This window comes from Aulostomus chinensis, chromosome 5 (assembly GCF_037954235.1).
Source record: "Aulostomus chinensis isolate RoL2024-O1b breed Wild chromosome 5, RoL_Achi_v1.0, whole genome shotgun sequence".
In the NCBI taxonomy this organism is placed as follows: Eukaryota; Metazoa; Chordata; class Actinopteri; order Syngnathiformes; family Aulostomidae; genus Aulostomus; species Aulostomus chinensis.
The window spans coordinates 1-15,960 of record NC_141324.1 but is presented as its reverse complement, the minus strand read 5'-3'; the positions used below and the strand labels follow the sequence as shown (position 1 = coordinate 15,960).

General features: G+C 45.1%; 1 long non-coding RNA gene across 1 annotated transcript; it reads left to right on the top strand.

Annotated features, from left to right (window-relative positions):
* Positions 1 to 1,382: 1,382 nt before the first annotated feature.
* Positions 1,383 to 9,726, top strand: LOC147260808 (uncharacterized). The gene is made up of 4 exons (XR_015115993.1): positions 1,383 to 1,458; positions 2,368 to 2,718; positions 2,824 to 3,042; positions 9,598 to 9,726. It is a non-coding gene; the product is annotated as an uncharacterized LOC147260808 (long non-coding RNA).
* Positions 9,727 to 15,960: the final 6,234 nt, after the last annotated feature.

Below are 15,960 nucleotides of genomic sequence, written 5' to 3'. Positions count from 1 at the left end.
GCCATCGCACTGATTGTAAAGGACCACACTAGTCCTTGCATGTGTTTGTTTCATCTCAGTGAAATATTCTAAATGTGTATTGTTTACATTCCGTTTTATTAACAAATATAAACTCTCAAAGTTATTAATTAATGCTTCTATTTTTGTGTGTGTGTTTTAAAATAGTTGGTAGGTGAAGTTGTGAGTGACTACTGTATGTGTAGGACTGTTGTATGGATTTGGGAGATTGAATTTTGTCCTCTGAGTGACACCGTAGCTCCACAAGAGGGAGAGACAGGTAAAGGTAACCCAACAGGAGTTGGTAATGAGGAGGCTGCTTTGTTTGAGCCTGGGCCACAAAGGTTTGATCTCCAGGCTCCAGCGTAACTTCTGCTTCATTTGCACAGAAAAGAACATTGACGCCTGTTTAAACAGAAGAAAAGATTAAAAGTATTGAAGCATCCTTGGTGAGCGCAGTGAGGTATGTTTGTTTATCTTGAAACATTGTATTATTGCAACATTGTGAGTTTGGATCAGTGTGCATGGAACACTTTGTTTGAAGGAATGTTTGGTTGATGTTGTAATATTATGGACAAAATTATGAAGATTGTACTGTGTTCCATGTGTGACATGTAGAGCTGGCTCAGGTGAGCCCCTGCATGGTTTCTCCCTCTCTCTTTGTTTCTCTCCTCCCGCTCCTGCTCTTAGGAAAGATCCAGGAGGACTCTGGCTGCTTCCTGTTCTGCCCTCCCACCTGACATCTGGGAGAAGAGTTGATTGGAGCCTGGTTGCCCCTCCACCTGGCTGGTTCCAGGGAGGCCTCTTTATCAGCCACTCCCCTGCTTTGTTCTGGGTCTCTCTCTCTTTCTGGCGGCCTGCTGAGCAACATACTCTGAGAAACCACTTTGTAAGATCAACTTATTTGGAAGTGGGAGGTGGTCGGTTGAGGTTAGATTGGGGTACCCCACACCTTACATCACGTAGTCTTCTTTTGTATACCACACTAGTTTATGGGTTGGTGCCATCCTTGTACGTTTTTGACAACCTTGATGAGTTAGACGGGCAGGCCTTTTGCTACTTGTGTTTCTTGTGTCAGGAAGATTTCAGTTAGGCCTTGTTTTGATATGTTAAGTTAATTTGTTTGGCACAATCCCCTCACGGCCTACCTTCCCTCCCACTTTGTACACAACTCTTGTTGTTTTGATCACCCCTTTGTGAAATAAATAATTCTTGCACTGATAATTTTCCACTTGGCTGTTTGTGTTATTCCTTGTGTTGCCGCAAGGAACGTAACATACTGTGAAGACTGTATGGTGACTTGTTTGTTTTATGTTTTGTATACTCTGACACAGTTTTCACGGTGCTCTGGTGAACGTGACGACGCTGCTCTCACTAAAATAAAAGACGCCTTAGGCATCAGTCGAGACTCTCTTTGGGGATCCAAGGGTTGCTACACTGATGAAGCATACAACTGATGAGGTAATCATGAAGGAGAAGATGAAACAGACCTTCACCCATCGCCAAGCAATGGTTCACAATCCAGTGAAGTCCTCTGAAATATTCACCACCTTTCCAAGACTTCCTGACATCGCAGGAATGGTGTGTGGCTCTTGAAATGAAACATAACTAACCCTTTTACAGCTGAAGCCGATTCTAAAAAAAAAGGCTTCTAAATCCTGTTTTCTGAAAAAACTTTCTGTCAGGGGTTCTCAAACCATTCCATGACAAGGACACCAAAAATGATGTGTAATTGGCCACGACCCCCATCTGAAAATGTTGTTTCAGGTCCCCCCAGAAGCAAAGATATGAATTCAAAACGTGTGCCCTCAAAGAATATATCAAAGATTTGTGCCACCTTTTCACTATTAGATCCACGTGAACTTGTATCATGTATATGCTTGACTTATAAGTACACATGAGTTCAAAGTATCATGAACAGATAATACATAAGACAACAGAAAAACACTTCCTATCAATCTCAGCAACAGAAAGCATTTCCTGAAGCCACCTCTTGAAACATGGAGCCCTCCAGTTTAATAATTTGAATTCTTTAGCTGCAACCATGCCTGCTTGTAGAGCCTGTTTTTGAAAAGGAGGAAGAGTCCTCGTCCTGTCAGAGCAACCAAATACAGCAAAGTTCCAGTCTTGTTTGGAAAACCAATCCAATATATCCCACCAGAAGTTACTGAGAACAGGACAGTGCCAGAAGAAGTGTGCCATCGATCCTTCAGCACTACGACATCCATCATACGTGGGAGAAACAGATCCAAATATCTGACTAAGCCCAATTTTGGAAAAATGAAGTATACGCAAGACTTTGAATTGAATCAGTCTGTATCTCGAATCGATGGAACATTCCTGTACACTGACCAGGCTTTCCTCCCACAGTGCCTCTGACACTGGGACGTCCAGTTCTTTGGCCCAGGCCTCCCTGAGAGGACTGGCGTCTACTGGAATCAAAGGCAGTGACCAAGCGAGAAATCAAATGTTGGGAGTTCCACGTGAGAGAAGTAAATCTTCAAAGATGTTGCTCTTTGGTTTAATGGTGAACTCTGGAATATCCTCGCACACAATGATGCCAAAGTGTGTCTGAGGAAGGAGGTGTTCAGATTGGAGCTGAAGGAATGAAGCAGATTTGTTATCAACCATCTTCTCCAGTGGAACAGAGTCCTCTCTTCCTCCATTCCAGAAGCACACTGTCCATCATCGCTGGCTTGAACAAATGGTTCTATGATACAGGTGTGTGGATTGACACATCTGACATTCCAAGCAATTGTTTAATAAGATTCCAGATCTTCAGAGGGTTTCAAAGAATAAAGTTATGACCAAGTCATTTGTCAGCAGGCTGCGCTCCCCAGTAAAGCAGTGCAGGAAGAGAGGTCCCTGAAACTGACACAGACTGGATTTTCAGCCGGGACGGGGAGACAGCAGACCAGTCATCGCCAGGGGAGCCCCACTGTCCAGTTTTCTGATGAATCGTCCCTACTTGAAAGGGCTCAAGAATACACAAGTGGTATTCCTCTTGGTTTGACCATTTATTTTGAAGGGACCAATTTGGAGCAGGTAAGAGTCCTAGGATGGACAAGGAAATAAAAGGGTATATTTCAGTTCCAAGAATAATTTACATTTCCCTTCAACATGAGCAAAATTATGCTAATTATGCAGAGCCCAATTTACTTATAAACAATAATTTTCTATTTATAATTTACACATTCGCACCATCGCATTCAAGTTTGACTATGAAGGAGGAGGCTAGTCATGCAATATGGACAGAATGATCATCAGAAATCCATGAAACAATGTTTCCAGGATCACTACATAAGGCTTGGCCTGGTCTAAGCTACTTTGTGATCTATATTATTATGATTATGATTGTTGTTATTATTATTATTATTGTTATTATGATTATGATGATGATGATGATGATTATTATTATCATTATTATTATTATTGCTATTATTGTTATTATTATTGTTATTATGATTCTGATTATTGTTATGATTATTATTATTATTAGGATTATAATTATTATTGTAATTGTTATTATTATTGTTGTTATGATTATGATTGTTATTGTTATTATTATTGTTGGTGTTGTCAAGCATTAGCCAAATTAGCCACACACTATGAAACAATACATCATCATCATAGTCCTTTGAATTAGATGACACTTCATTGAATGCCTGCAGACTAGCACACACTATCAGACTACATTCCCCATAATCCTCTGCGACATCAGGAAACAAATTGGTGTGCTGTTTTCAAACTCTTGTTTCCAACTAAACAGCCAACAGCAACAGATGCACTTTGTGACACACATTGAGAACATGACCGCTGCATCAGTGGACTATGGACGACATCAAGTTGATTCAAATGTCTTCATTTTAAATTCACCAAGCAAACGCTCCACACTGGTGATGGGTGGATGAGGCGTCATGAAGCGTCATGAAGCGTGTCGACACAATGACACACTGTGTTGATACTGTGTCACTGAATACTGACACCTGCTGGACTTTAAACTTCCCTGCAGGCTTGACAGACTGAACTGACACTGATTTGATGACCTGGTGTACACAATAATGTCATTGAAGTCTTTGCATTCATATTGGATCATTCCATGTCTTTAAACAATGTGAAGATGTATCTTAATGTGAAAATCTAAGTGAAAATGTTGGTAATGAGGACGCTTGAGGACTTTTACAAATTTTTATTTCAAAAAATACGTTTTTCTGACATTTTAAAATTAAGTCTGTTACGTTTTTTTGATAAAACTTCTCCAGCTGTCGAAAACACGGCACAGATGAGGCTGGAGTGCAAAGAAATTGTAGGGACAGCTGGTAGAGGTTTGGACAGATTGTCTTTTGGTTGGCCCAGTAACTCACTGGATCCTGGGCCCTGGAAGTACTGCCCTCTGCCAGGTATCTCTGCACCTCCTGGAAGGCATCAGCTGTGGCACTTTTTGTCTGCCTGCCCACTTCCATGTCCAAATGTTGCCAAAGGTTATCTCAAAAACAACAAACTGGCATTTTAGGACATGATTTCCCACAACAACAAACAATGCAGGTTCCTGTGGACCAAACAGCAGCTAAGAAGGTAGTGTTGGTGTCTCTGTTCCTCTCCAGAAGCACACAACTGTTGACAGAAGGCTTGGCTTTCCAAGAGAACACACTGACACTGGTGTGGTAGCCCTGAGTGTCGTGACTGAACAACCATCAGTCTTAGACTGTTAAAGAGGCTAAGAGAGGACACTTGTCAGACATTATTGTGTCTGATCGCCACAACCCACGTGTGCTATTTAAAACCATTGACTCTGCTCTGAATGCCCCACAGCCTGTCTGCCTGGAAGCACCCACTGAAATGTGCAATGACTTCCTGCACTTTTTCATTGACAAGGTTGTTATCAGGAGGGCTCTCATCTCAGCTCCTGCCGCTGACCCCTCTGCTTCTGTCCGTTGCCCGGCTGTGTTCGATAAGTTTGAGCCTGTGACTTTGTCATTTTTAAAGATGTGGTTGGCCACATGAAGCCATCAGGTTCCCCTCATGATTCTGTCCCTCCTCATTTTTAAAAGAGGTTTTCCCCAGTATGGGGCAGTCAGTTCTGGGCGTTAGTAACAGCAGTCTGTCTTCTGGTGTTGTCCCCATTAGTTTTAAACATGCAGTAGTGCAACCACTGCTTACGAAACCTGGCCTTGACAGCACTGTATTGGTTAACTTTAGGCCCATCTCTAAGTTGCCTTTTATTTCTAAGGTCTTGGAGAAAGTTGTGTCTGCTCAACTGAAGTCTTTTCTGGATGAGCATGATATTCTGGAGGTTTTCCAGTCAGGTTTTAAGACTCTGCATAGCACAGAGTCAGCACTGCTTAGGGTCTTCAATGACATCCTCCTGGCAAACGACTGTGGAGATGATGTGATTCTTGTCCTGCTGGACCAAACTGCTGCCTTTGATACAGTGGATCACAATATTTTATTATCTCGGTTGCAGCACCTAGTGGGCATTTGTGGTAGTGCTCTGCGGTGGTTTAGGTCCTATCTGACAGACAGAACTCTGTGTGTAAGCTGAATCTTCCCCTGCTCCTCAGTCATTTGGGGTTCCACAGGGCTCAATTTTAGGGCCTCTCCTTTTTTCATTGTATGTACTTCCTCTGGGCTCCATTCTCATCAGCATGGCATCTCTTTTCACTGCTATGCTGGTGACAGTCAGATAGATGTGCCACTAAAGAAGAAAGATGCTCTCTCAATCAAGCCACTTCTGTTATGTCTTGATGACATTAAAGCCTGGATGGCCCTAAACTTTTTCAATTTTAACGAGAAGAAAACTGAAGTGATGGTGTTCGGTCCCAGTGGCTCCTGTGAACCTCCCCCTATTGACTTGGGCCCCTTGGCTCTGTATGTGAAGCCAACTGTTTCAAACTTGGGTTTAAGATGGACAGGGATTTCAAACTAGATCGTCAAATAGGTGCAGTGGTGAAGTCCAGCTTCTTTCATCTGAGGCTGTTAGCAAAAGTGAAGCCCTTTCTTGCAGGAGAGCATTTTGAGACTGTGATTCATGCCTTCATCACGTCTCGGCTTGATGATTGCAGTGCTCTTTACTTTGGAATCAGCCAGTCCTCCCTCTCACGTCTCCAGTTGGTACAAAATGCTGCTGCTCGACTTTTAACCGGAGCAGGAAGAAGGAGCCCATCGTTCTGGCCTCCCTCCACTGGCTGCCTGTGCACTTCAGGGTTCATTTTAAGATTCTTTTATTTGTTTTTAAATCCTTAAATGGTCTGGCCCCCCTTACCTCTCTGAGCTGCTTCACCCTCGTGCTCCTGCTCGGTGCCTCAGGTCAGCTGACCAGCTGCTCCTGGAGATACCGAGGTCTAAGCGGAAGCTCAGAGGGGACAGAGCCTTTTCTGTTGCTGCTCCCAAATGATGGAACGATCTGCCTTTGCACCTCAGACAGGCTTCTTCACTGTCCATTTTTAAAACTAATCTTAAAACCTATTTTTATTCCTTGGCTTTTGACCCAGCATGAGACTTTGCTCCTGTTTTAGTATTTTTATTGTTCTTCACTTGATTATTATGTTTTATGACTATTTATGTACAGCACTTTGTTTTCAGCTGTGGTTGTTTTTAAAGTGCTTTATGAATAAAGTTGAGTTGAGTCTTAGTTTTCAAAGACCTTCTGCCCTTGGAGGAGAGTTTTAGGCCTTCCTGGTGTTGCTGGAAAGGCGGAGCAGGGACCGAGCAAAGCTGTGGTTTCTAAGAATGGAGAAAGTCCCTGACAACATGACGCTTGGGCCCAGAGTTCAAATACTGAACCTTTCCTTCAAGTATCTCTACATCAGTTCCTTTGTTCCACATCAAAACCACTGTTTTGGCAGTCCAACACTTCATCGGACAGTTGTATAAAACAATGCTGCATTCCTACTTTGCCAGGTTGCCTTGAATGTGGCGTCACTTCCTGTTCTGACACTCTGCTGCTTTTTCAACATTTTTAACAAGAAATGTTTGTTCACAATTCACTGAAACGAGTGTGTTCAATGCCATACATTTACAGACCTTTGTGTTTCCTTGAAGGTTCATGTTGGAACACTGAACGTAGTAAAATCTGTTCTTTAATGGGAAATCCCTGTAGATGAAGTGGAACATTCCAGAACTTCACTTTAACACACTCCAATTCCAGAGCTTCTGTTTGAATGGAGCTGTTGTTCATGGATTTTGATGGACGATGCTTGGTTTTCCATTGTCCAATGAATGTTTGACCCTTCCAGTCCTCTAAAGTGATGGACTAATACTGGCAAGATGCAGAAATCCTCTATTGTTCAAAGCACAGATTCTGTGTTGATACATTGTTGTAGTTTTTATACTTGGAGAAACCAGAATCTGACAGGAAATCACTGTAGAAAGTTGGCTCAGTTCCAGAAAGTAACAACTCAGTAGCTTCACTTGACAGTGACGGACCTTAAACTGGGCTATTTTGATGGATTCGCTTGCTTTTCCACTGTCAAATGAACTTTTCTAATGGGAAATTCCTGCTCATAGACTGGTTTGTTTCATAAATGAACCAGTAAGAGCCCTGAACTGAGAGAAGAACCTGAAAGGTCCTTGTTCTTCATGTGTTTTCCATGATGGGCCTGTTTTCCTGCAGTTGAAAGCACATTTCTCAACACTAAATGGACTGTAATTTCATCAGTTTGGACTGGGAAAGCTGCTGGGTATTTTTACAGTTTCTTCCATGGAATTTTGTGGAACAGTTCATGACTGTAATTGGACGGTACCGTCTGGAAACGCTGCTGCCAGACTTTTGACCCTTTTTTTTACAGTGCAGTAAAGACCCAGGCCCTTAGACCTGTCCAGCCTCACACCATCTGGAGGTGTTGGTGCTGAATGGGCTTGTTCAGTGAACCCTTGGGGCTCCATCCACCAAAACCTGTCCACGTGGTCTCGGCCCCACTAGGACCAGGTCCTGTGTGTTTCAACTCTCTATGTACCAGGGCCCAGGAGCTGGAGGGCTCCTGAAACAGCAGTGTTGGTTTAGGTTGAGGGACAGAGTTGCTGAAGTTGGGGTTTTTGAATGTAGACACTGAGAGGACGGTCTCCAGTGACCTTTGACCTTGACAGAGGCCTTCCCACACCTGTTCTGGTTTGACCTGATTTGGGCTCTAGAGAGAGGAGAGGAGAGGAGAGGAGAGAGAGGAGAGGAGAGGAGAGAGGAGAGGAGAGAGAGAGGAGAGAGAGAGAGAGAGGAGAGGAGAGGAGAGAGAGGAGAGAGAGAGGAGGAGAGAGAAGGAGAGGAGAATAGAGGAGAGAGAGAGAGGAGAGGAGAGAGAGGAGGAGAGGAGAGAGAGAGGAGAGGAGAATAGAGGAGAGAGACGAGGAGAGGAGAGGAGAGGAGTGGAGAGGAGAAGAGACAGGAGAGAGGAGAGGAGAGAGGAGGGGAGAGGGGAGGAGAGGCCTCCATGTGGCTCATGGATCCCTGCATGGAGAGACCGTCCCTTCTCCTTCTCTGTGTCCACAAAGCCACGGCGGTGGAACCAAAGGTCTCCAATGTGCAGGGTCCTTGACAAAGTGGGGCTTCATGGTGGTGGACTGATGGCTCTACCTGCTGCTACAACACAGGCTTGGGATTTCTCCTCTGGAGCACACAAGGTTGAGGTGGGTTTTCTAGCCCAGCCTGGAAGGCTCTCACACACTCGCCAGAATTCAGTTTCTTTGATGTGTCCTGAGATCAAAGACAGAATTCTAGGATCAAATACACTGGGAAAGCCCCCTGATGACATCATCAGGAATCTGACTTGGATCTGGTCCTCACCTGAGCCGGTTTCGTTGCAGCTCCTGGACACATTCAAAGATTTCTCAGTTTTCCACAGCGCCTGACCTTCAGGTCTGAGAGGACTGATGGATGGTGGTTCCTCTCTACTGAGCTGCTGGTTCCTGCCATGACAGGAATTCTACCAGTTGGTAAAGGGAGCTGTCAGCTGGGGACAAACCTGACTTCTGCTCAGCTCCACTGATGCTCCACCCCAGGAAGAAGGTAGGAAGTTCCACCAAGGAACCTGACAAGGTGAACCTGAGAGGGGAACCTTTTCAGGTGATGACATCATGAAGCTCCCTGAGAGAAGGACGAGTAGAGGGAGGGCACTTTGAGGAGCTAGAATATCAAACCTGTTCCAGTTCTTAACAATTCTTGGCTCTACTCCATGACTCCATGTATCTTGTTTGATATATTTGATGTCTTCAGTATGAATCTCCAAAGTAGAAGGTAGTCCAAATAAAGGACACCACTGAAGAAGAGGGTGTCCTCACTTCTGAGCGGTAGTGAGTGGCTGCTCTGTCCATGTCCTGTTTTTAAAGTACTATTTATTTAGTGGCTTTAGGGGCAGACAACAAAAACAGCATCCCATTTTTAAAGTGTTGCATCGTGAGGTGTAGAGGTCCCAGGTGGAGGGAGGACTGCTACCCACAGTTCTCTGTGCTGCCTTGACCCCCCCCCCCCCCCCGCTGAGCCTTCTGTTCAGCAGCCTGTAGCTGCCGTGCCACACGGTGCTGAGGCACTGCCTCAGTTGTAGAGAGCAACACTCCAAGAGCCAGGATCCAAAAGGGTAACAGCTCACCTTCACTATCTTTGTCCAACAGAACCCCCACCAGCTTCGGGTGGTGGACCAGGCCCCCAGCTCTGGCTGTGATGGAGTTCTGTGGCCCTGATGGTGTCCACTTGTTTCCAGGCCAGACCAGGCTACCAGGAGACATGTGTGGAAACAGGGAAAGGGTGGTCCACCACCCATTCTCCTAACCCAAACCCAACCCCCACTGAGGAAGCAGCGTGTGATCCCAACCCACTTAACGGCCGCACCTTTGCACCTCCCTGCTGGATTTGTAGGCATGGCTTGTGACCAGGACATGGATGAATCCTGAGGGTTCCTTCCAGTGTAACTGCAGGCAGCATTGCAGAAACACATCAAAACAGGATTACAGTTCAATAGCAGGGATTTTCAGGGAGTTCAAGGTGCTGGGGAGAAGTGGGGTCCCAAGAACTGAAGGACTGTGCACCCCCTTTCTCCTCCTCAGACAGGTCTTTGCCCTCCTCCCCAACCAATTTTGTTGGGTTTTTCTTTTGATCTTTTGTTGTGAAAGTGCCTTTAGTCGTTTGTTTTATTGATCCTTTCATTTAAAAGCACTTTTAGTTGTTTGTTTTGAACTAATGAGCACATTTTTACTCCTAATTTCTAATATCATGTTGAATTGGTGATGTAACTGTTTAATGTGTGTTTTTAATATTGACAAATGTTTATGTACTCAAATAAATGTTCTTCCTTCATTTCACTACGTTCTCTGTCCTCTTTGATCCTCCTAATGACTCACTGATTTATCCTTCTATGGTTCTGGTTCTATCAGTTCTAAAATACAGTCTCCACCAGACAGAACCAGAGACCTGCGTGCGCTCCAGAGTCCCTCTGCTTCTCCAGCTCCCAGGTTCTCTACCTTCTTTTCTCAGGCTGCTTGTCATTGCCTGGACCAGGACCCAGGATCTCCATGAGGTGCAGACACCATGCTGGTGGTTCAGCTGGGGAACCCTCCTTTCCCCCTATGACACTCATCAAACTGCCTTCAATCCTGTCAACAAACTCTCTTAGAAAGTGATGTTTCTCTTTTTTCAAGATGGTGTTTCTTGACCAGCACCTTTTCAAGTCTCTGAAAGTGGTGGGAACTCACTGACAGGTGCATCAAGAAAAAATCCTCTCACCACATGGCAACGCGCTTTCCCCTGAAATGGAGGTCCCATGAAGGACTTTAGGTAGGAATGATGTGGTGTGGTGGAAGGTGAGAACTGGGATGCTGCATGTAAAAGGTACTCCTGAGGCTGGAGGTGTCACCCTTAACACTGGAGGGCCTCTTGCCACAGTTGGGGGAGCTGGGAAAGTTTCCGGAGGTCCACATTTACAGGGAATGAACAGGGGTGCTAACGTTGCTGCAGGAACACCTCATTCCAGCCGTAGTGAACGGGCTCCAGTGTGGCAAATGTTGACCGCTCTTAGTTGGTGACAGCAGCTGATTATTGCTGGAAAGGTGAGCTTGGAAGCTTTCCTCTGATGGTGACAGGTTTGATGGGGGGGGGGGGGGGTGACCAACTGTGTCAGGTGAGAGATGAACCCCCCAGAGCGGTCAGGTTTTGTGTCATGTTAGATTAATTTGAACCAGGATTGCCTTCTCTGACTCTGTCATTGTCAAACAATGCACGGCCTCCCATCAACTTCATAAAAACCCATGAATGGGTATTTTAATGTGTGTCAGTATGTGTTTTACACACACACAAACTCACACACACACACTCACACACACACACACACACACACACAAACACACACACACGTGAAGGACAGGTACCGTTTCTGGTCTCAGCTCCCTAAGAGTCCATGTGACTCACCCCTTCATAAAGGTGAAGTCTTATTTCACAAAAACTGCGGGGGAGCCTTCCAGTTCTGAGGTTAGCACCCCAATATCGGAGAAAAAGTGAAACACTGAAGACAAATCTCAAGAAGAACCTTTGTCCCTTCCCTCCCCAGACGGCAATGTCACGTCCATGCCCTAGCGGTGTTCTTGGTTGGCCTTGTGTCTGTCTTGTCTCCTGGCTCCCGCTTTTATATTGAAATTGAACTCTGCTCTCATTTCTGGTAACTTCCCTTCCCCTTGGTGTGTTTCCCACCAGGCCAGAAAACGGACCGAGTACCGGTTTCTTCATCTTCAAACGTTCTCGTCAAAGAAATCTTCATGTGTAAATGTACATTTTGGTGTATTGTTTGTTTGTTTTCTTTTTTTATCTGTTCCCCTCTTTGCTTTGGAATGTGATACAGCCTGTCAACCATTTGTTTGTTAAATAGACAAAACTAAAGAAGCAAATGAAACATTTCGCTGATTAGTTGTGAGCCTTTTTTTTGTATCACAAACTTTAATTTGTAAATTTGTGGAAAAAGGCAAAGAAAGCAGGAGTGACCCTCCACATTAGGAGGGACTGACAAAGACTTGTACCTATGATAACCCAGCCTGTCATTTGGAAAAGAGATTCTATGCCTTGACTGAACTGGGAGGCTAACAAAGCCTGAGGAAAGCTAAAAACAATCCAAAACGTTGCACGCTGAGACTGATGTCATTATGGCTATGAGGGGCCCTAACCCTATGTTCAGCACCTGAACAAAGTACTCGCATGCTCTTCAGTGAAGTATTTTTGAGTAATTCTCTAGAATAGTACTCTCAAGTACTATGACTGGGGTGGCAGTATTTCAGTTTGTTTTATTTAGTACTCATTCCACCTCTCCTTTGCCACCAATACTTGTTGTGGTCTGCATGTCCAGCGAGTGAGAGATTGTGTCAAACGTGGTGTTTTAGGGCTCCTGATCTGTGTCCTCCATGTGACTGAAACTTCATAACTCTTTGTGGCCTCGCTAAAACCACCAGAAACCCTAACCATCTTTGGGTGGTGGACCAAGCCCCCAGGAAGGACTGTGCATTCCTGCTCCCCACTTTTGTGGAGGGCAGGCCATAATTCTAAACCTAGCCCTTACGGTTCCAAAGTGCACCACTTTTGCTGGGGTGGTAGTCTTACCTTATACCTCCACTGATTTTATGTGTTCAAAGAATATATGCCACTTTATCTTAATCACTAATGTTGTGATAGAGTGAGAATTGAGCTGTCGTGTTTAAAATGGAGCTGCCTAAGGCCACAAGGACCAGGTCATATTTAAAGGCTATTAAGTCGACTTTTTTGAAACCCCACCACCTTCAGGCTTCATGCAGGATATCTTAGTAACCCATGCGAAATGGGAGACGAGAAAGCACTTAGGTGGGAGGGGACACTTACCTTAAAACCCTGAACCTTCACCCTGAGCAGCACAGATAGAGTGGACGCCTGTCCGGATGAAGGGCAAACCTTTCACTTGATTTGTTTCACTGCTCGTGGAATTTAAAGTTGGCATCACTCAGGCTAGGAAGCTCCTACACACACCTGCTTGCTACCATCGGAAAGCCCGTACACACATTTGGGGAGGGTAGCCAGCGTCTCGGGACTCTGCCCCCTACAGGTTGTATGTACACAAAAGTTACTGAACAGTTTAGCCTCAAAGAGACGGTGACCTAAAAGACATGCATATCAAAACAGGTACATGGAGAAGGGGCTGTTAGCTCGGGTGCTTGGAGGCCACTTTTGTTCCTTTGCACCCAGCCTGAGGAAGACACAAATTGTGTCGAAACGTCGCACGGGCACATGTTGACGTTTTTGATTTAGTTCATACCGAACCCCTAGCCCTAACCGCTCTCCATGCACCTCAGACAGGCAGGGAGTCAAAGTGTCTCTGAACAGTGACACAAGCAGGTGGAGAGGGAGGCGCTGAAGAGAAGAAAAGAACAGGCAGAGTTTCACATAAGCCATTTCAGCCCATCGGACCACTGGGCTCCGACAGGTAGGCCGACCCTCTACCTGTCCAGGTGGTTGATTTAGTGGACTGGATGTCTGTGGACCTGAACAGCTAGGCATCTGACAGCAATGAGTAAGACTTTGGGGTAAACTCTGAAGAAGAGGAAGATGAGGATGATGGAGAGAAGAGGAAGATCAGGGTGACATTGACAACTACGATGACGGCGTGGCCAGCAACGTGGAGAAACAGGGTGCCGACACCTTTGACCCAGAGGAGTACCAGTTCACTTGTCTGATATATAAAGGATCTGGTGAGGACGCCTCCCTCGGTAGGGGTTCCAGGCACGTCCAACAGGGAGGAGGCCTCGGGGCCGACTCAGGACCCTGGAGGGATTATATATCTCAGCTGGCCTGGGAACGCCTCGGGATTCCCCCGGAAGAGCTGGTGGACGTGGCTGGGAGAGGACAGTCTGGGCCTCCTTGCTGAGGCTGCTGCCCCCCCGACCCAGACCAACCGGATCAGAGGAGGACGATGAAGATGATGAAATGAAATGAAACCCCTCTTTTTCCTTTTTTTATTTTTAACCCTTTAAATAATAAATGAAATGAAAGACACTTGTTTTGACTAATATATTCATCTGAAATTATGTTTTACGATTGATAATAATAATTATTATTTATTATTATTTTAATAATTACATCAGAGGTTAGTGGTTAGGGTTAGGGTTCGGTGAATGAGCAAAAAACCCTCCCCACAATGGGAAGGGAGGTGCACGGTCCATCCACTTGTCAGACCACCATACCACCAGTCCCCTTGAGGTGGATGTGCACGGCAGCACTGGCCATAGTGCACTACCATCCACGGGTCATCATCCTTGGAGTTCCCCATTGCTGGGTTCTGTTTTTAGTGTATCGGGGTAGCCTTTGTCATGTATTTAATGAATTTTTAAGGGTCCTATATTATTTATTATTCATTATGAAAATATGAAATCAAATGAAATGGAAATAATGTTTTAAATTGTTTATGAAAAATCAAATCAAATTATTTTTAAATCAAATTGCTTTGAAATAAAAACCAAAAAGTGTGCCAAAAGGCAGCGTTTCAACCCTGGGAAGAATCTTCATCAGGCCTGGCCCACAACAGCCAAGCACAACCCAGTGCTCTCCAGTGCTAATAAACAGGTGTGTAGTTTCCAGTGTCAAAGCAAGAAAGAGCCTCTCCTGCCCCTCCCTCTACTTCTACCCTCTGTATTTTCTCTACAGAAAAAACCATGGAGATGCTCTCTGCTACTTTGGCATTATGCCATGCTAATGAGCCTCCAAGAAGCTCAGCATCATCCTGGTCTTTCCGTCAGCAGGAAGCCTCAGAGCGATGGAAAGAGTCAAGACCATACAACCTTCAATGCCTCAGACAGAAAGAGGCTGTTGGTCATCCACTGTGTTGCCACTGCAGTGAGCCTGCTGTCATTCGGTTGGCATTCTTAAAGACTACATGTATTCCATGGTAGGCTTTCTTTAGAATGAGTGGTCAGTGGGTAATTATTGTTTCTTTTGGGGTGGTAGAAAACTTCAACATTTCAGAAGCATCCCACAGGAATGTGGAAAAATTGTGTGGGCCTGCTGTGCCCAACTGGAAGGGTGGAACCCTGAGACACATCCCAAATCAATCCAACTTTCTATGTCCCCTCATTCAGACCCTCTTAAATTGAATTTATATTTCTATTACTATTCCCATGAAATCATCTTATAATCATACTGCCTTTCCCTGACAGGTACAGAGATTGTCTTCCTGAGGAGTGGCTCTGTGGCAACTGTGACGGCCTGCATCACAAAAAGCAGCCCCTCCACAACAGGGAATCCATCACTGATGGTTCTTTAAAGCTATTCCTCCAAGTATCCCACATCATGAAAAACAACCATGGTTATTGCACCCACGAGCAAGGTATGTCTTGACCCAAGTCTTAATTTTTCTTCATATGTATCTCTGGCTTGTGACAAATAATAGCAGGGAGTGGTTCCTTTTTTTGGTCAGCATGCATTTTTCCAGCTGTGAGGGCACCATGCTGTTCTTATCAGGGCAACCAGCAACCGGGGAAACCAGTGATTTTAATGACAATCAATGGTGAGGACAATTCACTACACCACACAGACCACGCCGATGCAGTATGCAGCAAGAAGGTTCCGGGTGGGAGTCCCGGCTCGAGTGCAGGATCTTTCTGGGTGAGTCTCCATGTCCTCGCTGTTCCTGTGTGGGTTCTCTCTGGTTCTCCAGCTTCCTCCACAGTCCAAAGACGTCAAGAGGGGACGAGGCTGATTGATTCTCTAAATTGACCGTAGGTGTGAATGTGAGTGTGAATGGTTGTTCGTCTCTGTATGTTGGCCCTGCGATGGACTGGTGACCTGTCCAGGGTGAACCCCGCCTCTCGCCTGTAGACGCTGAGATAGGCTCCACCCCCTGCAACTCTGAATAGAAAGGAATAAGCGGAAGACAATGGATGAATGAATGAATGTTACGTTGGTGATGTCACTGTGAAATCCAGGTTTTGATATCAATGTTGTTTTTCTCCTTTTCAATGTTGACTTAAATAAAT